The 23,406-nt window shown below is 42.5% G+C and overlaps 15 non-coding genes across 15 annotated transcripts; all 15 read right to left on the bottom strand.

Annotated features, from left to right (window-relative positions):
• Nucleotides 1-257: 257 nt before the first annotated feature.
• Nucleotides 258-330, bottom strand: trnar-acg (transfer RNA arginine (anticodon ACG)). The gene has a single exon. It is a non-coding gene; the product is annotated as a tRNA-Arg (tRNA).
• Nucleotides 331-1,846: 1,516 nt separating this feature from the next.
• trnar-ucg (transfer RNA arginine (anticodon UCG)) lies at nt 1,847-1,919 on the bottom strand. The gene has a single exon. It is a non-coding gene; the product is annotated as a tRNA-Arg (tRNA).
• Nucleotides 1,920-3,442: 1,523 nt separating this feature from the next.
• Nucleotides 3,443-3,515, bottom strand: trnar-acg (transfer RNA arginine (anticodon ACG)). The gene has a single exon. It is a non-coding gene; the product is annotated as a tRNA-Arg (tRNA).
• A 1,516-nt stretch (nt 3,516-5,031) lies between these two features.
• Nucleotides 5,032-5,104, bottom strand: trnar-ucg (transfer RNA arginine (anticodon UCG)). Its single transcript has one exon. It is a non-coding gene; the product is annotated as a tRNA-Arg (tRNA).
• A 1,523-nt stretch (nt 5,105-6,627) lies between these two features.
• Nucleotides 6,628-6,700, bottom strand: trnar-ucg (transfer RNA arginine (anticodon UCG)). Its single transcript has one exon. It is a non-coding gene; the product is annotated as a tRNA-Arg (tRNA).
• Nucleotides 6,701-8,129: 1,429 nt separating this feature from the next.
• trnar-ucg (transfer RNA arginine (anticodon UCG)) lies at nt 8,130-8,202 on the bottom strand. Its single transcript has one exon. It is a non-coding gene; the product is annotated as a tRNA-Arg (tRNA).
• A 1,523-nt stretch (nt 8,203-9,725) lies between these two features.
• Nucleotides 9,726-9,798, bottom strand: trnar-ucg (transfer RNA arginine (anticodon UCG)). The gene has a single exon. It is a non-coding gene; the product is annotated as a tRNA-Arg (tRNA).
• A 1,429-nt stretch (nt 9,799-11,227) lies between these two features.
• On the bottom strand, nt 11,228-11,300 carry trnar-ucg (transfer RNA arginine (anticodon UCG)). Its single transcript has one exon. It is a non-coding gene; the product is annotated as a tRNA-Arg (tRNA).
• Nucleotides 11,301-12,824: 1,524 nt separating this feature from the next.
• On the bottom strand, nt 12,825-12,897 carry trnar-ucg (transfer RNA arginine (anticodon UCG)). Its single transcript has one exon. It is a non-coding gene; the product is annotated as a tRNA-Arg (tRNA).
• Nucleotides 12,898-14,420: 1,523 nt separating this feature from the next.
• trnar-ucg (transfer RNA arginine (anticodon UCG)) lies at nt 14,421-14,493 on the bottom strand. The gene has a single exon. It is a non-coding gene; the product is annotated as a tRNA-Arg (tRNA).
• A 1,429-nt stretch (nt 14,494-15,922) lies between these two features.
• trnar-ucg (transfer RNA arginine (anticodon UCG)) lies at nt 15,923-15,995 on the bottom strand. The gene has a single exon. It is a non-coding gene; the product is annotated as a tRNA-Arg (tRNA).
• Nucleotides 15,996-17,519: 1,524 nt separating this feature from the next.
• On the bottom strand, nt 17,520-17,592 carry trnar-acg (transfer RNA arginine (anticodon ACG)). Its single transcript has one exon. It is a non-coding gene; the product is annotated as a tRNA-Arg (tRNA).
• A 1,516-nt stretch (nt 17,593-19,108) lies between these two features.
• Nucleotides 19,109-19,181, bottom strand: trnar-acg (transfer RNA arginine (anticodon ACG)). The gene has a single exon. It is a non-coding gene; the product is annotated as a tRNA-Arg (tRNA).
• Nucleotides 19,182-20,697: 1,516 nt separating this feature from the next.
• On the bottom strand, nt 20,698-20,770 carry trnar-ucg (transfer RNA arginine (anticodon UCG)). Its single transcript has one exon. It is a non-coding gene; the product is annotated as a tRNA-Arg (tRNA).
• A 1,437-nt stretch (nt 20,771-22,207) lies between these two features.
• On the bottom strand, nt 22,208-22,280 carry trnar-acg (transfer RNA arginine (anticodon ACG)). The gene has a single exon. It is a non-coding gene; the product is annotated as a tRNA-Arg (tRNA).
• Nucleotides 22,281-23,406: the final 1,126 nt, after the last annotated feature.

Below are 23,406 nucleotides of genomic sequence, written 5' to 3'. Positions count from 1 at the left end.
TTGACTACCGTTCAGGTGAGAGGCAGCAGTCGGGTACAGGTTGAATTGAATGAGCAGATGGAGCCATGAACACATTGAATGTATGTTGCACCTCAGTCACACTGGTGCAATGGTTTGATAATCATCATGGAATGAGATTGGAGTGTGGTAGCGGTGACTTTGATGGTCCTCCCATGCCTGGTCCGGCACACTATGATGTAGTGCTGCTGGTCGCCAGATATGAGAAGAAAACAGCGAGAGTTGGGTGTAGATGCTGTCGAGCCAGGTAGGAGTCGAACCTACAGTCTTCTGATTCGTAGTCAGACGCGTTATCCATTGCGCCACTGGCCCCACGTTTGGACGCACTCAAGCAATCCGATGGAAACTGCTTCTTCTGTCCTGGAACAGGGTATCAGTGAACCCAAAGGGATGCAAAGTTCAGAGCGAACCTGCAGCCGGCGCTGCACAGGGCGGTGCTGCCACAGGAAGCAGCGGGGAATTAGCTCAGATGGTAGAGCGCTCGCTTAGCATGCGAGAGGTGGCGGGACCGATGCCCGCATTCTCCAGAGCTCCTTCATCTGCTACCAGACCCGTCTTCAGCCCGCAGGACAGCCCTGCTGAGATCCTCACAAGCATACGAGGGGTCGTCATTTTTCACTTCTTTATCACAACCACCATACCATTCGTAAATATATCCACCCCAATGTATTCACAACAAGAACAATACAGTGTATTCTGTTTTGAACAAACAGATGTATTTAGACTTCATCAAATATTCTGTATCAGTTCATATTACTTCGCTCTATGCTATAAAATATTACATTTTTACATAGATCTAAGAAAAAACGTATGTCCGTATGTAATACCAATTTTATGTTCACATTTCCCTCTGTGCATTTACAGTTCTTCGTTGACATTTTTTCTTCTTTTCTATTTATATTTCCTCCTCTGCATTTCGTCTACTCTGTAAATAGAGATATAAAGAGAAAAACACCACCTCACCTTTTCAACTCACTTTCTCTTTCATATTTTGGCTTTGCTTGTTGTAGTGATGAGAAGGGCCAGAATGCATTGTACATTCACTTGTGCGACATGTATGTAGGATAATCCAAGGCAGAATTAAAAATAAATGCAGAGAGAAGATAATAATAAATACATGAATTATACATGTTGAACACAGAAATAAATCAATGGAGATTCATATCAACGTATTTTTTAATTCGATTTCTTAGCAGACACCAAAGCCAGGGTGACTTACAGATGTTAACGAGATATTACCACATTTTGTTTTCCTTACACTTAACCCATTGGCATGGGTGGGCATTAACTGGTGCAATCTAGCTAAAGTCCCTTGCTCAAGAGTAGTAAGTGTACCAGAGATTGCACACACCGTGCTGTGCGACAGGGTACAGAGCCCAAACCACTACTCCACACTGTATTCAAAAGTGATTGTCTATTCAAATGAATGTAGTGTTGTGGAAGTGTCTTATTGTAACAGAGTCTTATTATGAAAGAATTGAGATTAAACGGATTAAGCAACATGTCAGGTTATTGGGTGTCAATGACACATTAACAGTGTCGACAAGGTGTGATACAAGTGCGCATTTCTGTTGACTACGGTTCAGGTGAGAGGCAGCAGTCGGGTACAGGTTGAATTGAATGAGCAGATGGAGCCATGAACACATTGAATGTATGTTGCACCTCAGTCACACTGGTGCAATGGTTTGATAATCATCATGGAATGAGATTGGAGTGTGGTAGCGGTGACTTTGATGGTCCTCCCATGCCTGGTCCGGCACACTATGATGTAGTGCTGCTGGTCGCCAGATATGAGAAGAAAACAGCGAGAGTTGGGTGTAGATGCTGTCGAGCCAGGTAGGAGTCGAACCTACAGTCTTCTGATTCGAAGTCAGACGCGTTATCCATTGCGCCACTGGCCCCACGTTTGGACGCACTCAAGCAATCCGATGGAAACAGCTTCTTCTGTCCTGGAACAGGGTATCAGTGCACCCAAAGGGATGCAAAGTTCAGAGCGAACCTGCAGCCGGCGCTGCACAGGGCGGTGCTGCCACAGGAAGCAGCGGGGAATTAGCTCAGATGGTAGAGCGCTCGCTTAGCATGCGAGAGGTGGCGGGACCGATGCCCGCATTCTCCAGAGCTCCTTCATCTGCTACCAGACCCGTCTTCAGCCCGCAGGACAGCCCTGCTGAGATCCTCACAAGCATACGAGGGGTCGTCGTTTTTCACTTCTTGATCACAACCACCATACCATTCGTAAATATATCCACCCCAATGTATTCACAACAAGAACAATACAGTGTATTCTGTTTTGAACAAACAGATGTATTTAGACTTCTTCAAATATTCTGTATCAGTTCATATTACTTCGCTCTATGCTATAAAATATTACATTTTTACATAGATCTAAGAAAAAGCGTATGTCCGTATGTAATACCAATTTTATGTTCACATTTCCCTCTGTGCATTTACAGTTCTTCGTTGACATTTTTTCTTCTTTCCTATTTATATTTCCTCCTCTGCATTTCGTCTACTCTGTAAATAGAGATATAAAGAGAAAAACACCACCTCACCTTTTCAACTCACGTTCTCTTTCATATTTTGGCTTTGCCTGTTGTAGTGATGAGAAGGGCCAGAATGCATTGTACATTCATTTGTGCGACAGGCTATCATGTATGGAGGATAATCCAAGGCAGAATTAAAAATAAATGCAGAGAGAAGATAATAATATATACATTAATTATACATGTTGAGCATAGAAATAAATCAATGGAGATTCATATCAACGTATCTTTAACTCGATTTCTTAGCAGACACCAAAGCCAGGGTGACTTACAGATGTTAACGAGATATTACCACATTTTGTTTTCCTTACACTTAACCCATTGGCATGGGTGGGCATTAACTGGTGCAATCTAGCTAAAGTCCCTTGCTCAAGAGTAGTAAGTGTACCAGAGATTGCACACACCGTGCTGTGCTACAGGGTACAGAGCCCAAACCACTACTCCACACTGTATTCAAAAGTGATTATCTGTTCAAATGAATGTAGTTTTGTGGAAGTGTCTTATTGTAACAGAGTCTTATTATGAAAGAATTGAGATTAAACGGATTAAGCAACATGTCAGGATATTGGGTGTCAAAAACACATTAACAGTGTCGACAAGGTGTGATACAAGTGCGCATTTCTGTTGACTACGGTTCAGGTGAGAGGCAGCAGTCGGGTACAGGTTGAATTGAATGAGCAGATGGAGCCATGAACACATTGAATGTATGTTGCACCTCAGTCACACTGGTGCAATGGTTTGATAATCATCATGGAATGAGATTGGAGTGTGGTAGCGGTGACTTTGATGGTCCTCCCATGCCTGGTCCGGCACACTATGATGTAGTGCTGCTGGTCGCCAGATATGAGAAGAAAACAGCGAGAGTTGGGTGTAGATGCTGTCGAGCCAGGTAGGAGTCGAACCTACAGTCTTCTGATTCGTAGTCAGACGCGTTATCCATTGCGCCACTGGCCCCACGTTTGGACGCACTCAAGCAATCCGATGGAAACTGCTTCTTCTGTCCTGGAACAGGGTATCAGTGAACCCAAAGGGATGCAAAGTTCAGAGCGAACCTGCAGCCGGCGCTGCACAGGGCGGTGCTGCCACAGGAAGCAGCGGGGAATTAGCTCAGATGGTAGAGCGCTCTCTTAGCATGCGAGAGGTGGCGGGACCGATGCCCGCATTCTCCAGAGCTCCTTCATCTGCTACCAGACCCGTCTTCAGCCCGCAGGACAGCCCTGCTGAGATCCTCACAAGCATACGAGGGGTCGTCATTTTTCACTTCTTGATCACAACCACCATACCATTCGTAAATATATCCACCCCAATGTATTCACAACAAGAACAATACAGTGTATTCTGTTTTGAACAAACAGATGTATTTAGACTTCATCAAATATTCTGTATCAGTTCATATTACTTCGCTCTATGCTATAAAATATTACATTTTTACATAGATCTAAGAAAAAACGTATGTCCGTATGTAATACCAATTTTATGTTCACATTTCCCTCTGTGCATTTACAGTTCTTCGTTGACATTTTTTCTTCTTTTCTATTTATATTTCCTCCTCTGCATTTCGTCTACTCTGTAAATAGAGATATAAAGAGAAAAACACCACCTCACCTTTTCAACTCACGTTCTCTTTCATATTTTGCCTTTGCTTGTTGTAGTGATGAGAAGGGCCAGAATGCATTGTACATTCACTTGTGCGACATGTATGTAGGATAATCCAAGGCAGAATTAAAAATAAATGCAGAGAGAAGATAATAATAAATACATGAATTATACATGTTGAACATAGAAATAAATCAATGGAGATTCATATCAACGTATTTTTTAATTCGATTTCTTAGCAGACACCAAAGCCAGGGTGACTTACAGATGTTAACGAGATATTACCACATTTTGTTTTCCTTACACTTAACCCATTGGCATGGGTGGGCATTAACTGGTGCAATCTAGCTAAAGTCCCTTGCTCAAGAGTAGTAAGTGTACCAGAGATTGCACACACCGTGCTGTGCGACAGGGTACAGAGCCCAAACCACTACTCCACACTGTATTCAAAAGTGATTGTCTATTCAAATGAATGTAGTGTTGTGGAAGTGTCTTATTGTAACAGAGTCTTATTATGAAAGAATTGAGATTAAACGGATTAAGCAACATGTCAGGTTATTGGGTGTCAATGACACATTAACAGTGTCGACAAGGTGTGATACAAGTGCGCATTTCTGTTGACTACGGTTCAGGTGAGAGGCAGCAGTCGGGTACAGGTTGAATTGAATGAGCAGATGGAGCCATGAACACATTGAATGTATGTTGCACCTCAGTCACACTGGTGCAATGGTTTGATAATCATCATGGAATGAGATTGGAGTGTGGTAGCGGTGACTTTGATGGTCCTCCCATGCCTGGTCCGGCACACTATGATGTAGTGCTGCTGGTCGCCAGATATGAGAAGAAAACAGCGAGAGTTGGGTGTAGATGCTGTCGAGCCAGGTAGGAGTCGAACCTACAGTCTTCTGATTCGAAGTCAGACGCGTTATCCATTGCGCCACTGGCCCCACGTTTGGACGCACTCAAGCAATCCGATGGAAACAGCTTCTTCTGTCCTGGAACAGGGTATCAGTGAACCCAAAGGGATGCAAAGTTCAGAGCGAACCTGCAGCCGGCGCTGCACAGGGCGGTGCTGCCACAGGAAGCAGCGGGGAATTAGCTCAGATGGTAGAGCGCTCGCTTAGCATGCGAGAGGTGGCGGGACCGATGCCCGCATTCTCCAGAGCTCCTTCATCTGCTACCAGACCCGTCTTCAGCCCGCAGGACAGCCCTGCTGAGATCCTCACAAGCATACGAGGGGTCGTCGTTTTTCACTTCTTGATCACAACCACCATACCATTCGTAAATATATCCACCCCAATGTATTCACAACAAGAACAATACAGTGTATTCTGTTTTGAACAAACAGATGTATTTAGACTTCTTCAAATATTCTGTATCAGTTCATATTACTTCGCTCTATGCTATAAAATATTACATTTTTACATAGATCTAAGAAAAAGCGTATGTCCGTATGTAATACCAATTTTATGTTCACATTTCCCTCTGTGCATTTACAGTTCTTCGTTGACATTTTTTCTTCTTTCCTATTTATATTTCCTCCTCTGCATTTCGTCTACTCTGTAAATAGAGATATAAAGAGAAAAACACCACCTCACCTTTTCAACTCACGTTCTCTTTCATATTTTGGCTTTGCCTGTTGTAGTGATGAGAAGGGCCAGAATGCATTGTACATTCATTTGTGCGACAGGCTATCATGTATGGAGGATAATCCAAGGCAGAATTAAAAATAAATGCAGAGAGAAGATAATAATATATACATTAATTATACATGTTGAGCATAGAAATAAATCAATGGAGATTCATATCAACGTATCTTTAACTCGATTTCTTAGCAGACACCAAAGCCAGGGTGACTTACAGATGTTAACGAGATATTACCACATTTTGTTTTCCTTACACTTAACCCATTGGCATGGGTGGGCATTAACTGGTGCAATCTAGCTAAAGTCCCTTGCTCAAGAGTAGTAAGTGTACCAGAGATTGCACACACCGTGCTGTGCTACAGGGTACAGAGCCCAAACCACTACTCCACACTGTATTCAAAAGTGATTATCTGTTCAAATGAATGTAGTTTTGTGGAAGTGTCTTATTGTAACAGAGTCTTATTATGAAAGAATTGAGATTAAACGGATTTAGCAACATGTCAGGATATTGGGTGTCAAAAACACATTAACAGTGTCGACAAGGTGTGATACAAGTGCGCATTTCTGTTGACTACGGTTCAGGTGAGAGGCAGCAGTCGGGTACAGGTTGAATTGAATGAGCAGATGGAGCCATGAACACATTGAATGTATGTTGCACCTCAGTCACACTGGTGCAATGGTTTGATAATCATCATGGAATGAGATTGGAGTGTGGTAGCGGTGACTTTGATGGTCCTCCCATGCCTGGTCCGGCACACTATGATGTAGTGCTGCTGGTCGCCAGATATGAGAAGAAAACAGCGAGAGTTGGGTGTAGATGCTGTCGAGCCAGGTAGGAGTCGAACCTACAGTCTTCTGATTCGAAGTCAGACGCGTTATCCATTGCGCCACTGGCCCCACGTTTGGACGCACTCAAGCAATCCGATGGAAACAGCTTCTTCTGTCCTGGAACAGGGTATTAGCTCAGATGGTAGAGCGCTCGCTTAGCATGCGAGAGGTGGCGGGACCGATGCCCGCATTCTCCAGAGCTCCTTCATCTGCTACCAGACCCGTCTTCAGCCCGCAGGACAGCCCTGCTGAGATCCTCACAAGCATACGAGGGGTCGTCATTTTTCACTTCTTGATCACAACCACCATACCATTCGTAAATATATCCACCCCAATGTATTCACAACAAGAACAATACAGTGTATTCTGTTTTGAACAAACAGATGTATTTAGACTTCATCAAATATTCTGTATCAGTTCATATTACTTCGCTCTATGCTATAAAATATTACATTTTTACATAGATCTAAGAAAAAACGTATGTCCGTATGTAATACCAATTTTATGTTCACATTTCCCTCTGTGCATTTACAGTTCTTCGTTGACATTTTTTCTTCTTTTCTATTTATATTTCCTCCTCTGCATTTCGTCTACTCTGTAAATAGAGATATAAAGAGAAAAACACCACCTCACCTTTTCAACTCACTTTCTCTTTCATATTTTGGCTTTGCTTGTTGTAGTGATGAGAAGGGCCAGAATGCATTGTACATTCACCTGTGCGACATGTATGTAGGATAATCCAAGGCAGAATTAAAAATAAATGCAGAGAGAAGATAATAATAAATACATGAATTATACATGTTGAACACAGAAATAAATCAATGGAGATTCATATCAACGTATTTTTTAATTCGATTTCTTAGCAGACACCATAGCCAGGGTGACTTACAGATGTTAACGAGATATTACCACATTTTGTTTTCCTTACACTTAACCCATTGGCATGGGTGGGCATTAACTGGTGCAATCTAGCTAAAGTCCCTTGCTCAAGAGTAGTAAGTGTACCAGAGATTGCACACACCGTGCTGTGCTACAGGGTACAGAGCCCAAACCACTACTCCACACTGTATTCAAAAGTGATTGTCTATTCAAATGAATGTAGTTTTTTGGAAGTGTCTTATTGTAACAGAGTCTTATTATGAAAGAATTGAGATTAAACGGATTAAGCAACATGTCAGGTTATTGGGTGTCGATGACACATTAACAGTGTCGACAAGGTGTGATACAAGTACGCATTTCTGCTGACTACGTTTCAGGTGAGAGGCAGCAGTCGGGTACAGGTTGAATTGAATGAGCAGATGGAGCCATGAACACATTGAATGTATGTTGCACCTCAGTCACACTGGTGCAATGGTTTGATAATCATCATGGAATGAGATTGGAGTGTGGTAGCGGTGACTTTGATGGTCCTCCCATGCCTGGTCCGGCACATTATGATGTAGTGCTGCTGGTCGCCAGATATGAGAAGAAAACAGCGAGAGTTGGGTGTAGATGCTGTCGAGCCAGGTAGGAGTCGAACCTACAGTCTTCTGATTCGAAGTCAGACGCGTTATCCATTGCGCCACTGGCCCCACGTTTGGACGCACTCAAGCAATCCGATGGAAACAGCTTCTTCTGTCCTGGAACAGGGTATCAGTGCACCCAAAGGGATGCAAAGTTCAGAGCGAACCTGCAGCCGGCGCTGCACAGGGCGGTGGTGCCACAGGAAGCAGCGGGGAATTAGCTCAGATGGTAGAGCGCTCGCTTAGCATGCGAGAGGTGGCGGGACCGATGCCCGCATTCTCCAGAGCTCCTTCATCTGCTACCAGACCCGTTTTCAGCCCGCAGGACAGCCCTGCTGAGATCCTCACAAGCATACGAGGGGTCGTCATTTTTCACTTCTTGATCACAACCACCATACCATTCGTAAATATATCCACCCCAATGTATTCACAACAAGAACAATACAGTGTATTCTGTTTTGAACAAACAGATGTATTTAGACTTCTTCAAATATTCTGTATCAGTTCATATTACTTCGCTCTATGCTATAAAATATTACATTTTTACATAGATCTAAGAAAAAGCGTATGTCCGTATGTAATACCAATTTTATGTTCACATTTCCCTCTGTGCATTTACAGTTCTTCGTTGACATTTTTTCTTCTTTCCTATTTATATTTCCTCCTCTGCATTTCGTCTACTCTGTAAATAGAGATATAAAGAGAAAAACACCACCTCACCTTTTCAACTCACGTTCTCTTTCATATTTTGGCTTTGCCTGTTGTAGTGATGAGAAGGGCCAGAATGCATTGTACATTCATTTGTGCGACAGGCTATCATGTATGGAGGATAATCCAAGGCAGAATTAAAAATAAATGCAGAGAGAAGATAATAATATATACATTAATTATACATGTTGAGCATAGAAATAAATCAATGGAGATTCATATCAACGTATCTTTAACTCGATTTCTTAGCAGACACCAAAGCCAGGGTGACTTACAGATGTTAACGAGATATTACCACATTTTGTTTTCCTTACACTTAACCCATTGGCATGGGTGGGCATTAACTGGTGCAATCTAGCTAAAGTCCCTTGCTCAAGAGTAGTAAGTGTACCAGAGATTGCACACACCGTGCTGTGCTACAGGGTACAGAGCCCAAACCACTACTCCACACTGTATTCAAAAGTGATTATCTGTTCAAATGAATGTAGTTTTGTGGAAGTGTCTTATTGTAACAGAGTCTTATTATGAAAGAATTGAGATTAAACGGATTTAGCAACATGTCAGGATATTGGGTGTCAAAAACACATTAACAGTGTCGACAAGGTGTGATACAAGTGCGCATTTCTGTTGACTACGGTTCAGGTGAGAGGCAGCAGTCGGGTACAGGTTGAATTGAATGAGCAGATGGAGCCATGAACACATTGAATGTATGTTGCACCTCAGTCACACTGGTGCAATGGTTTGATAATCATCATGGAATGAGATTGGAGTGTGGTAGCGGTGACTTTGATGGTCCTCCCATGCCTGGTCCGGCACACTATGATGTAGTGCTGCTGGTCGCCAGATATGAGAAGAAAACAGCGAGAGTTGGGTGTAGATGCTGTCGAGCCAGGTAGGAGTCGAACCTACAGTCTTCTGATTCGAAGTCAGACGCGTTATCCATTGCGCCACTGGCCCCACGTTTGGACGCACTCAAGCAATCCGATGGAAACAGCTTCTTCTGTCCTGGAACAGGGTATTAGCTCAGATGGTAGAGCGCTCGCTTAGCATGCGAGAGGTGGCGGGACCGATGCCCGCATTCTCCAGAGCTCCTTCATCTGCTACCAGACCCGTCTTCAGCCCGCAGGACAGCCCTGCTGAGATCCTCACAAGCATACGAGGGGTCGTCATTTTTCACTTCTTGATCACAACCACCATACCATTCGTAAATATATCCACCCCAATGTATTCACAACAAGAACAATACAGTGTATTCTGTTTTGAACAAACAGATGTATTTAGACTTCATCAAATATTCTGTATCAGTTCATATTACTTCGCTCTATGCTATAAAATATTACATTTTTACATAGATCTAAGAAAAAACGTATGTCCGTATGTAATACCAATTTTATGTTCACATTTCCCTCTGTGCATTTACAGTTCTTCGTTGACATTTTTTCTTCTTTTCTATTTATATTTCCTCCTCTGCATTTCGTCTACTCTGTAAATAGAGATATAAAGAGAAAAACACCACCTCACCTTTTCAACTCACTTTCTCTTTCATATTTTGGCTTTGCTTGTTGTAGTGATGAGAAGGGCCAGAATGCATTGTACATTCACCTGTGCGACATGTATGTAGGATAATCCAAGGCAGAATTAAAAATAAATGCAGAGAGAAGATAATAATAAATACATGAATTATACATGTTGAACACAGAAATAAATCAATGGAGATTCATATCAACGTATTTTTTAATTCGATTTCTTAGCAGACACCATAGCCAGGGTGACTTACAGATGTTAACGAGATATTACCACATTTTGTTTTCCTTACACTTAACCCATTGGCATGGGTGGGCATTAACTGGTGCAATCTAGCTAAAGTCCCTTGCTCAAGAGTAGTAAGTGTACCAGAGATTGCACACACCGTGCTGTGCTACAGGGTACAGAGCCCAAACCACTACTCCACACTGTATTCAAAAGTGATTGTCTATTCAAATGAATGTAGTTTTTTGGAAGTGTCTTATTGTAACAGAGTCTTATTATGAAAGAATTGAGATTAAACGGATTAAGCAACATGTCAGGTTATTGGGTGTCGATGACACATTAACAGTGTCGACAAGGTGTGATACAAGTACGCATTTCTGCTGACTACGTTTCAGGTGAGAGGCAGCAGTCGGGTACAGGTTGAATTGAATGAGCAGATGGAGCCATGAACACATTGAATGTATGTTGCACCTCAGTCACACTGGTGCAATGGTTTGATAATCATCATGGAATGAGATTGGAGTGTGGTAGCGGTGACTTTGATGGTCCTCCCATGCCTGGTCCGGCACATTATGATGTAGTGCTGCTGGTCGCCAGATATGAGAAGAAAACAGCGAGAGTTGGGTGTAGATGCTGTCGAGCCAGGTAGGAGTCGAACCTACAGTCTTCTGATTCGAAGTCAGACGCGTTATCCATTGCGCCACTGGCCCCACGTTTGGACGCACTCAAGCAATCCGATGGAAACAGCTTCTTCTGTCCTGGAACAGGGTATCAGTGAACCCAAAGGGATGCAAAGTTCAGAGCGAACCTGCAGCCGGCGCTGCACAGGGCGGTGGTGCCACAGGAAGCAGCGGGGAATTAGCTCAGATGGTAGAGCGCTCGCTTAGCATGCGAGAGGTGGCGGGACCGATGACCGCATTCTCCAGAGCTCCTTCATCTGCTACCAGACCCGTTTTCAGCCCGCAGGACAGCCCTGCTGAGATCCTCACAAGCATACGAGGGGTCGTCATTTTTCACTTCTTGATCACAACCACCATACCATTCGTAAATATATCCACCCCAATGTATTCACAACAAGAACAATACAGTGTATTCTGTTTTGAACAAACAGATGTATTTAGACTTCTTCAAATATTCTGTATCAGTTCATATTACTTCGCTCTATGCTATAAAATATTACATTTTTACATAGATCTAAGAAAAAGCGTATGTCCGTATGTAATACCAATTTTATGTTCACATTTCCCTCTGTGCATTTACAGTTCTTCGTTGACATTTTTTCTTCTTTCCTATTTATATTTCCTCCTCTGCATTTCGTCTACTCTGTAAATAGAGATATAAAGAGAAAAACACCACCTCACCTTTTCAACTCACGTTCTCTTTCATATTTTGGCTTTGCCTGTTGTAGTGATGAGAAGGGCCAGAATGCATTGTACATTCATTTGTGCGACAGGCTATCATGTATGGAGGATAATCCAAGGCAGAATTAAAAATAAATGCAGAGAGAAGATAATAATAAATACATGAATTATACATGTTGAACACAGAAATAAATCAATGGAGATTCATATCAACTTATTTTTTAATTCGATTTCTTAGCAGACACCAAAGCCAGGGTGACTTACAGATGTTAACGAGATATTACCACATTTTGTTTTCCTTACACTTAACCCATTGGCATGGGTGGGCATTAACTGGTGCAATCTAGCTAAAGTCCCTTGCTCAAGAGTAGTAAGTGTACCAGAGATTGCACACACCGTGCTGTGCTACAGGGTACAGAGCCCAAACCACTACTCCACACTGTATTCAAAAGTGATTGTCTATTCAAATGAATGTAGTGTTGTGGAAGTGTCTTATTGTAACAGAGTCTTATTATGAAAGAATTGAGATTAAACGGATAAAGCAACATGTCAGGTTATTGGGTGTCAATGACACATTAACAGTGTCGACAAGGTGTGATACAAGTGCGCATTTCTGCTGACTACGTTTCAGGTGAGAGGCAGCAGTCGGGTACAGGTTGAATTGAATGAGCAGATGGAGCCATGAACACATTGAATGTATGTTGCACCTCAGTCACACTGGTGCAATGGTTTGATAATCATCATGGAATGAGATTGGAGTGTGGTAGCGGTGACTTTGATGGTCCTCCCATGCCTGGTCCGGCACACTATGATGTAGTGCTGCTGGTCGCCAGATATGAGAAGAAAACAGCGAGAGTTGGTTGTAGATGCTGTCGAGCCAGGTAGGAGTCGAACCTACAGTCTTCTGATTCGAAGTCAGACGCGTTATCCATTGCGCCACTGGCCCCACGTTTAGATGCAGTCAAGCAATCCGATGGAAACAGCTTCTTCTGTCCTGGAACAGGGTATCAGTGAACCCAAAGGGATGCAAAGTTCAGAGCGAACCTGCAGCCGGCGCTGCACAGGGCGGTGCTGCCACAGGAAGCAGCGGGGAATTAGCTCAGATGGTAGAGCGCTCGCTTAGCATGCGAGAGGTGGCGGGACCGATGCCCGCATTCTCCAGAGCTCCTTCATCTGCTATCAGACCCGTCTTCAGCCCGCAGGACAGCCCTGCTGAGATCCTCACAAGCATACGAGGGGTCGTCATTTTTCACTTCTTGATCACAACCACCATACCATTCGTAAATATATCCACCCCAATGTATTCACAACAAGAACAATACAGTGTATTCTGTTTTGAACAAACAGATGTATTTAGACTTCTTCAAATATTCTGTATCAGTTCATATTACTTCGCTCTATGCTATAAAATATTACATTTTTACATAGATCTAAGAAAAAGCGTATGTCCGTATGTAATACCAATTTTATGTTCACATTTCCCTCTGTGCATTTACAGTTCTTCGTTGACATTTTTTCTTCTTTCCTATTTATATTTCCTCCTCTGCATTTCGTCTACTCTGTAAATAGAGATATAAAGAGAAAAACACCACCTCACCTTTTCAACTCACGTTCTCTTTCATATTTTGGCTTTGCCTGTTGTAGTGATGAGAAGGGCCAGAATGCATTGTACATTCATTTGTGCGACAGGCTATCATGTATGGAGGATAATCCAAGGCAGAATTAAAAATAAATGCAGAGAGAAGATAATAATATATACATTAATTATACATGTTGAGCATAGAAATAAATCAATGGAGATTCATATCAACGTATCTTTAACTCGATTTCTTAGCAGACACCAAAGCCAGGGTGACTTACAGATGTTAACGAGATATTACCACATTTTGTTTTCCTTACACTTAACCCATTGGCATGGGTGGGCATTAACTGGTGCAATCTAGCTAAAGTCCCTTGCTCAAGAGTAGTAAGTGTACCAGAGATTGCACACACCGTGCTGTGCTACAGGGTACAGAGCCCAAACCACTACTCCACACTGTATTCAAAAGTGATTATCTGTTCAAATGAATGTAGTTTTGTGGAAGTGTCTTATTGTAACAGAGTCTTATTATGAAAGAATTGAGATTAAACGGATTTAGCAACATGTCAGGATATTGGGTGTCAAAAACACATTAACAGTGTCGACAAGGTGTGATACAAGTGCGCATTTCTGTTGACTACGGTTCAGGTGAGAGGCAGCAGTCGGGTACAGGTTGAATTGAATGAGCAGATGGAGCCATGAACACATTGAATGTATGTTGCACCTCAGTCACACTGGTGCAATGGTTTGATAATCATCATGGAATGAGATTGGAGTGTGGTAGCGGTGACTTTGATGGTCCTCCCATGCCTGGTCCGGCACACTATGATGTAGTGCTGCTGGTCGCCAGATATGAGAAGAAAACAGCGAGAGTTGGGTGTAGATGCTGTCGAGCCAGGTAGGAGTCGAACCTACAGTCTTCTGATTCGAAGTCAGACGCGTTATCCATTGCGCCACTGGCCCCACGTTTGGACGCACTCAAGCAATCCGATGGAAACAGCTTCTTCTGTCCTGGAACAGGGTATTAGCTCAGATGGTAGAGCGCTCGCTTAGCATGCGAGAGGTGGCGGGACCGATGCCCGCATTCTCCAGAGCTCCTTCATCTGCTACCAGACCCGTCTTCAGCCCGCAGGACAGCCCTGCTGAGATCCTCACAAGCATACGAGGGGTCGTCATTTTTCACTTCTTGATCACAACCACCATACCATTCGTAAATATATCCACCCCAATGTATTCACAACAAGAACAATACAGTGTATTCTGTTTTGAACAAACAGATGTATTTAGACTTCATCAAATATTCTGTATCAGTTCATATTACTTCGCTCTATGCTATAAAATATTACATTTTTACATAGATCTAAGAAAAAACGTATGTCCGTATGTAATACCAATTTTATGTTCACATTTCCCTCTGTGCATTTACAGTTCTTCGTTGACATTTTTTCTTCTTTTCTATTTATATTTCCTCCTCTGCATTTCGTCTACTCTGTAAATAGAGATATAAAGAGAAAAACACCACCTCACCTTTTCAACTCACTTTCTCTTTCATATTTTGGCTTTGCTTGTTGTAGTGATGAGAAGGGCCAGAATGCATTGTACATTCACCTGTGCGACATGTATGTAGGATAATCCAAGGCAGAATTAAAAATAAATGCAGAGAGAAGATAATAATAAATACATGAATTATACATGTTGAACACAGAAATAAATCAATGGAGATTCATATCAACGTATTTTTTAATTCGATTTCTTAGCAGACACCATAGCCAGGGTGACTTACAGATGTTAACGAGATATTACCACATTTTGTTTTCCTTACACTTAACCCATTGGCATGGGTGGGCATTAACTGGTGCAATCTAGCTAAAGTCCCTTGCTCAAGAGTAGTAAGTGTACCAGAGATTGCACACACCGTGCTGTGCTACAGGGTACAGAGCCCAAACCACTACTCCACACTGTATTCAAAAGTGATTGTCTATTCAAATGAATGTAGTTTTTTGGAAGTGTCTTATTGTAACAGAGTCTTATTATGAAAGAATTGAGATTAAACGGATTAAGCAACATGTCAGGTTATTGGGTGTCGATGACACATTAACAGTGTCGACAAGGTGTGATACAAGTACGCATTTCTGCTGACTACGTTTCAGGTGAGAGGCAGCAGTCGGGTACAGGTTGAATTGAATGAGCAGATGGAGCCATGAACACATTGAATGTATGTTGCACCTCAGTCACACTGGTGCAATGGTTTGATAATCATCATGGAATGAGATTGGAGTGTGGTAGCGGTGACTTTGATGGTCCTCCCATGCCTGGTCCGGCACATTATGATGTAGTGCTGCTGGTCGCCAGATATGAGAAGAAAACAGCGAGAGTTGGGTGTAGATGCTGTCGAGCCAGGTAGGAGTCGAACCTACAGTCTTCTGATTCGAAGTCAGACGCGTTATCCATTGCGCCACTGGCCCCACGTTTGGACGCACTCAAGCAATCCGATGGAAACAGCTTCTTCTGTCCTGGAACAGGGTATCAGTGAACCCAAAGGGATGCAAAGTTCAGAGCGAACCTGCAGCCGGCGCTGCACAGGGCGGTGGTGCCACAGGAAGCAGCGGGGAATTAGCTCAGATGGTAGAGCGCTCGCTTAGCATGCGAGAGGTGGCGGGACCGATGACCGCATTCTCCAGAGCTCCTTCATCTGCTACCAGACCCGTTTTCAGCCCGCAGGACAGCCCTGCTGAGATCCTCACAAGCATACGAGGGGTCGTCATTTTTCACTTCTTGATCACAACCACCATACCATTCGTAAATATATCCACCCCAATGTATTCACAACAAGAACAATACAGTGTATTCTGTTTTGAACAAACAGATGTATTTAGACTTCTTCAAATATTCTGTATCAGTTCATATTACTTCGCTCTATGCTATAAAATATTACATTTTTACATAGATCTAAGAAAAAGCGTATGTCCGTATGTAATACCAATTTTATGTTCACATTTCCCTCTGTGCATTTACAGTTCTTCGTTGACATTTTTTCTTCTTTCCTATTTATATTTCCTCCTCTGCATTTCGTCTACTCTGTAAATAGAGATATAAAGAGAAAAACACCACCTCACCTTTTCAACTCACGTTCTCTTTCATATTTTGGCTTTGCCTGTTGTAGTGATGAGAAGGGCCAGAATGCATTGTACATTCATTTGTGCGACAGGCTATCATGTATGGAGGATAATCCAAGGCAGAATTAAAAATAAATGCAGAGAGAAGATAATAATAAATACATGAATTATACATGTTGAACACAGAAATAAATCAATGGAGATTCATATCAACTTATTTTTTAATTCGATTTCTTAGCAGACACCAAAGCCAGGGTGACTTACAGATGTTAACGAGATATTACCACATTTTGTTTTCCTTACACTTAACCCATTGGCATGGGTGGGCATTAACTGGTGCAATCTAGCTAAAGTCCCTTGCTCAAGAGTAGTAAGTGTACCAGAGATTGCACACACCGTGCTGTGCTACAGGGTACAGAGCCCAAACCACTACTCCACACTGTATTCAAAAGTGATTGTCTATTCAAATGAATGTAGTGTTGTGGAAGTGTCTTATTGTAACAGAGTCTTATTATGAAAGAATTGAGATTAAACGGATAAAGCAACATGTCAGGTTATTGGGTGTCAATGACACATTAACAGTGTCGACAAGGTGTGATACAAGTGCGCATTTCTGCTGACTACGTTTCAGGTGAGAGGCAGCAGTCGGGTACAGGTTGAATTGAATGAGCAGATGGAGCCATGAACACATTGAATGTATGTTGCACCTCAGTCACACTGGTGCAATGGTTTGATAATCATCATGGAATGAGATTGGAGTGTGGTAGCGGTGACTTTGATGGTCCTCCCATGCCTGGTCCGGCACACTATGATGTAGTGCTGCTGGTCGCCAGATATGAGAAGAAAACAGCGAGAGTTGGTTGTAGATGCTGTCGAGCCAGGTAGGAGTCGAACCTACAGTCTTCTGATTCGTAGTCAGACGCGTTATCCATTGCGCCACTGGCCCCACGTTTAGATGCAGTCAAGCAATCCGATGGAAACAGCTTCTTCTGTCCTGGAACAGGGTATCAGTGAACCCAAAGGGATGCAAAGTTCAGAGCGAACCTGCAGCCGGCGCTGCACAGGGCGGTGCTGCCACAGGAAGCAGCGGGGAATTAGCTCAGATGGTAGAGCGCTCGCTTAGCATGCGAGAGGTGGCGGGACCGATGCCCGCATTCTCCAGAGCTCCTTCATCTGCTATCAGACCCGTCTTCAGCCCGCAGGACAGCCCTGCTGAGATCCTCACAAGCATACGAGGGGTCGTCATTTTTCACTTCTTGATCACAACCACCATACCATTCGTAAATATATCCACCCCAATGTATTCACAACAAGAACAATACAGTGTATTCTGTTTTGAACAAACAGATGTATTTAGACTTCATCAAATATTCTGTATCAGTTCATATTACTTCGCTCTATGCTATAAAATATTACATTTTTACATAGATCTAAGAAAAAACGTATGTCCGTATGTAATACCAATTTTATGTTCACATTTCCCTCTGTGCATTTACAGTTCTTCGTTGACATTTTTTCTTCTTTTCTATTTATATTTCCTCCTCTGCATTTCGTCTACTCTGTAAATAGAGATATAAAGAGAAAAACACCACCTCACCTTTTCAACTCACTTTCTCTTTCATATTTTGGCTTTGCTTGTTGTAGTGATGAGAAGGGCCAGAATGCATTGTACATTCACTTGTGCGACATGTATGTAGGATAATCCAAGGCAGAATTAAAAATAAATGCAGAGAGAAGATAATAATAAATACATGAATTATACATGTTGAACATAGAAATAAATCAATGGAGATTCATATCAAAGTATTTTTTAATTCGATTTCTTAGCAGACACCAAAGCCAGGGTAACTTACAGATGTTAACGAGATATTACCACATTTTGTTTTCCTTACACTTAACCCATTGGCATGGGTGGGCATTAACTGGTGCAATCTAGCTAAAGTCCCTTGCTCAAGAGTAGTCAGCGAACCAGGGATTGCACACACCGTGCTCTGCGACAGGGTACAGAGCCCAAACCACTACTCCACACTGTATTCAAAAGTGATTGTCTATTCAAATGAATGTAGTGTTGTGGAAGTGTCTTATTGTAACAGAGTCTTACTATGAAAGAATTGAGATTAAACGGATTAAGCAACATGTCAGGTTATTGGGTGTCAATGACACATTAACAGTGTCGACAAGGTGTGATACAAGTGCGCATTTCTGTTGACTACCGTTCAGGTGAGAGGCAGCAGTCGGGTACAGGTTGAATTGAATGAGCAGATGGAGCCATGAACACATTGAATGTATGTTGCACCTCAGTCACACTGGTGCAATGGTTTGATAATCATCATGGAATGAGATTGGAGTGTGGTAGCGGTGACTTTGATGGTCCTCCCATGCCTGGTCCGGCACACTATGATGTAGTGCTGCTGGTCGCCAGATATGAGAAGAAAACAGCGAGAGTTGGGTGTAGATGCTGTCGAGCCAGGTAGGAGTCGAACCTACAGTCTTCTGATTCGTAGTCAGACGCGTTATCCATTGCGCCACTGGCCCCACGTTTGGACGCACTCAAGCAATCCGATGGAAACTGCTTCTTCTGTCCTGGAACAGGGTATCAGTGAACCCAAAGGGATGCAAAGTTCAGAGCGAACCTGCAGCCGGCGCTGCACAGGGCGGTGCTGCCACAGGAAGCAGCGGGGAATTAGCTCAGATGGTAGAGCGCTCGCTTAGCATGCGAGAGGTGGCGGGACCGATGCCCGCATTCTCCAGAGCTCCTTCATCTGCTACCAGACCCGTCTTCAGCCCGCAGGACAGCCCTGCTGAGATCCTCACAAGCATACGAGGGGTCGTCATTTTTCACTTCTTGATCACAACCACCATACCATTCGTAAATATATCCACCCCAATGTATTCACAACAAGAACAATACAGTGTATTCTGTTTTGAACAAACAGATGTATTTAGACTTCATCTAATATTCTGTATCAGTTCATATTACTTCGCTCTATGCTATAAAATATTACATTTTTACATAGATCTAAGAAAAAACGTATGTCCGTATGTAATACCAATTTTATGTTCACATTTCCCTCTGTGCATTTACAGTTCTTCGTTGACATTTTTTCTTCTTTTCTATTTATATTTCCTCCTCTGCATTTCGTCTACTCTGTAAATAGAGATATAAAGAGAAAAACACCACCTCACCTTTTCAACTCACTTTCTCTTTCATATTTTGGCTTTGCTTGTTGTAGTGATGAGAAGGGCCAGAATGCATTGTACATTCACTTGTGCGACATGTATGTAGGATAATCCAAGGCAGAATTAAAAATAAATGCAGAGAGAAGATAATAATAAATACATGAATTATACATGTTGAACACAGAAATAAATCAATGGAGATTCATATCAACGTATTTTTTAATTCGATTTCTTAGCAGACACCAAAGCCAGGGTGACTTACAGATGTTAACGAGATATTACCACATTTTGTTTTCCTTACACTTAACCCATTGGCATGGGTGGGCATTAACTGGTGCAATCTAGCTAAAGTCCCTTGCTCAAGAGTAGTAAGTGTACCAGAGATTGCACACACCGTGCTGTGCGACAGGGTACAGAGCCCAAACCACTACTCCACACTGTATTCAAAAGTGATTGTCTATTCAAATGAATGTAGTGTTGTGGAAGTGTCTTATTGTAACAGAGTCTTATTATGAAAGAATTGAGATTAAACGGATTAAGCAACATGTCAGGTTATTGGGTGTCAATGACACATTAACAGTGTCGACAAGGTGTGATACAAGTGCGCATTTCTGTTGACTACGGTTCAGGTGAGAGGCAGCAGTCGGGTACAGGTTGAATTGAATGAGCAGATGGAGCCATGAACACATTGAATGTATGTTGCACCTCAGTCACACTGGTGCAATGGTTTGATAATCATCATGGAATGAGATTGGAGTGTGGTAGCGGTGACTTTGATGGTCCTCCCATGCCTGGTCCGGCACACTATGATGTAGTGCTGCTGGTCGCCAGATATGAGAAGAAAACAGCGAGAGTTGGGTGTAGATGCTGTCGAGCCAGGTAGGAGTCGAACCTACAGTCTTCTGATTCGAAGTCAGACGCGTTATCCATTGCGCCACTGGCCCCACGTTTGGACGCACTCAAGCAATCCGATGGAAACAGCTTCTTCTGTCCTGGAACAGGGTATTAGCTCAGATGGTAGAGCGCTCGCTTAGCATGCGATAGGTGGCGGGACCGATGCCCGCATTCTCCAGAGCTCCTTCATCTGTTACCAGACCCGTCTTCAGCCTGCAGGACAGCCCTGCTGAGATCCTCACAAGCATACGAGGGGTCGTCGTTTTTCACTTCTTGATCACAACCACCATACCATTCGTAAATATATCCACCCCAATGTATTCACAACAAGAACAATACAGTGTATTCTGTTTTGAACAAACAGATGTATTTAGACTTCATCAAATATTCTGTATCAGTTCATATTACTTCGCTCTATGCTATAAAATATTACATTTTTACATAGATCTAAGAAAAAACGTATGTCCGTATGTAATACCAATTTTATGTTCACATTTCACTCTGTGCATTTACAGTTCTTCGTTGACATTCTTTCTTCTTTCCTATTTATATTTCCTCCTCTGCATTTCGTCTACTCTGTAAATAGAGAAATAAAGAGAAAAACACCACCTCACCTTTTCAACTCACGTTCTCTTTCATATTTTGGCTTTGCTTGTTGTACTGATGAGAAGGGCCAGAATGCATTGTACATTGATTTGTGCGACAGGCTATCATGTATGGAGGATAATCCAAGGCAGAATTAAAAATAAATGCAGAGAGAAGATAATAATAAATACATGAATTATACATGTTGAACATAGAAATAAATCAATGGAGATTCATATCAACGTATTTTTTAATTCGATTTCTTAGCAGACACCATATCCAGGGTGACTTCGGGATGTTAACGAGATATTACCACATTTTGTTTTCCTTACACTTAACCCATTGGCATGGGTTGGCATTAACTGGTGCAATCTAGCTAAAGTCCCTTGCTCAAGAGTAGTCAGCGAACCAGGGATTGCACACACCGTGCTCTGCTACAGGGTACAGAGCCCAAACCACTACTCCACACTGTATTCAAAAGTGATTATCTGTTCAAATGAATGTAGTTTTGTGGAAGTGTCTTATTGTAACAGAGTCTTATTATGAAATAATTGAGATTAAACGGATTAAGCAACATGTCAGGATATTGGGTGTCAAAAACACATTAACAGTGTCGACAAGGTGTGATACAAGTGCGCATTTCTGTTGACTACGGTTCAGGTGAGAGGCAGCAGTCGGGTACAGGTTGAATTGAATGAGCAGATGGAGCCATGAACACATTGAATGTATGTTGCACCTCAGTCACACTGGTGCAATGGTTTGATAATCATCATGGAATGAGATTGGAGTGTGGTAGCGGTGACTTTGATGGTCCTCCCATGCCTGGTCCGGCACACTATGATGTAGTGCTGCTGGTCGCCAGATATGAGAAGAAAACAGCGAGAGTTGGATGTAGATGCTGTCGAGCCAGGTAGGAGTCGAACCTACAGTCTTCTGACTCGTAGTCAGACGCGTTATCCATTGCGCCACTGGCCCCACGTTTGGACGCACTCAAGCAATCCGATGGAAACTGCTTCTTCTGTCCTGGAACAGGGTATCAGTGCACCCAAAGGGATGCAAAGTTCAGAGCGAACCTGCAGCCGGCGCTGCACAGGGCGGTGCTGCCACAGGAAGCAGCGGGGAATTAGCTCAGATGGTAGAGCGCTCGCTTAGCATGCGAGAGGTGGCGGGACCGATGCCCGCATTCTCCAGAGCTCCTTCATCTGCTACCAGACCCGTCTTCAGCCCGCAGGACAGCCCTGCTGAGATCCTCACAAGCATACGAGGGGTCGTCATTTTTCACTTCTTGATCACAACCACCATACCATTCGTAAATATATCCACCCCAATGTATTCACAACAAGAACAATACAGTGTATTCTGTTTTGAACAAACAGATGTATTTAGACTTCATCTAATATTCTGTATCAGTTCATATTACTTCGCTCTATGCTATAAAATATTACATTTTTACATAGATCTAAGAAAAAACGTATGTCCGTATGTAATACCAATTTTATGTTCACATTTCCCTCTGTGCCTTTACAGTTCTTCGTTGACATTTTTTCTTCTTTTCTATTTATATTTCCTCCTCTGCATTTCGTCTACTCTGTAAATAGAGATATAAAGAGAAAAACACCACCTCACCTTTTCAACTCACGTTCTCTTTCATATTTTGCCTTTGCTTGTTGTAGTGATGAGAAGGGCCAGAATGCATTGTACATTCATTTGTGCGACATGTATGGAGGATAATCCAAGGCAGAATTAAAAATAAATGCAGAGAGAAGATAATAATAAATAAATGAATTATACATGTTGAACACAGAAATAAATCAATGGAGATTCATATCAACGTATTTTTTAATTCGATTTCTTAGCAGACACCATAGCCAGGGTGACTTACAGATGTTAACGAGATATTACCACATTTTGTTTTCCTTACACTTAACCCATTGGCATGGGTGGGCATTAACTGGTGCAATCCAGCTAAAGTCCCTTGCTCAAGAGTAGTAAGTGTACCAGAGATTGCACACACCGTGCTGTGCTACAGGGTACAGAGCCCAAACCACTACTCCACACTGTATTCAAAAGTGATTATCTGTTCAAATGAATGTAGTGTTGT

The sequence above is a fragment of the Amia ocellicauda genome, chromosome 14 (assembly GCF_036373705.1).
Source record: "Amia ocellicauda isolate fAmiCal2 chromosome 14, fAmiCal2.hap1, whole genome shotgun sequence".
NCBI classification, from domain to species: domain Eukaryota; kingdom Metazoa; phylum Chordata; class Actinopteri; order Amiiformes; family Amiidae; genus Amia; species Amia ocellicauda.
This window is presented reverse-complemented; position numbering and strand designations above follow the sequence as displayed.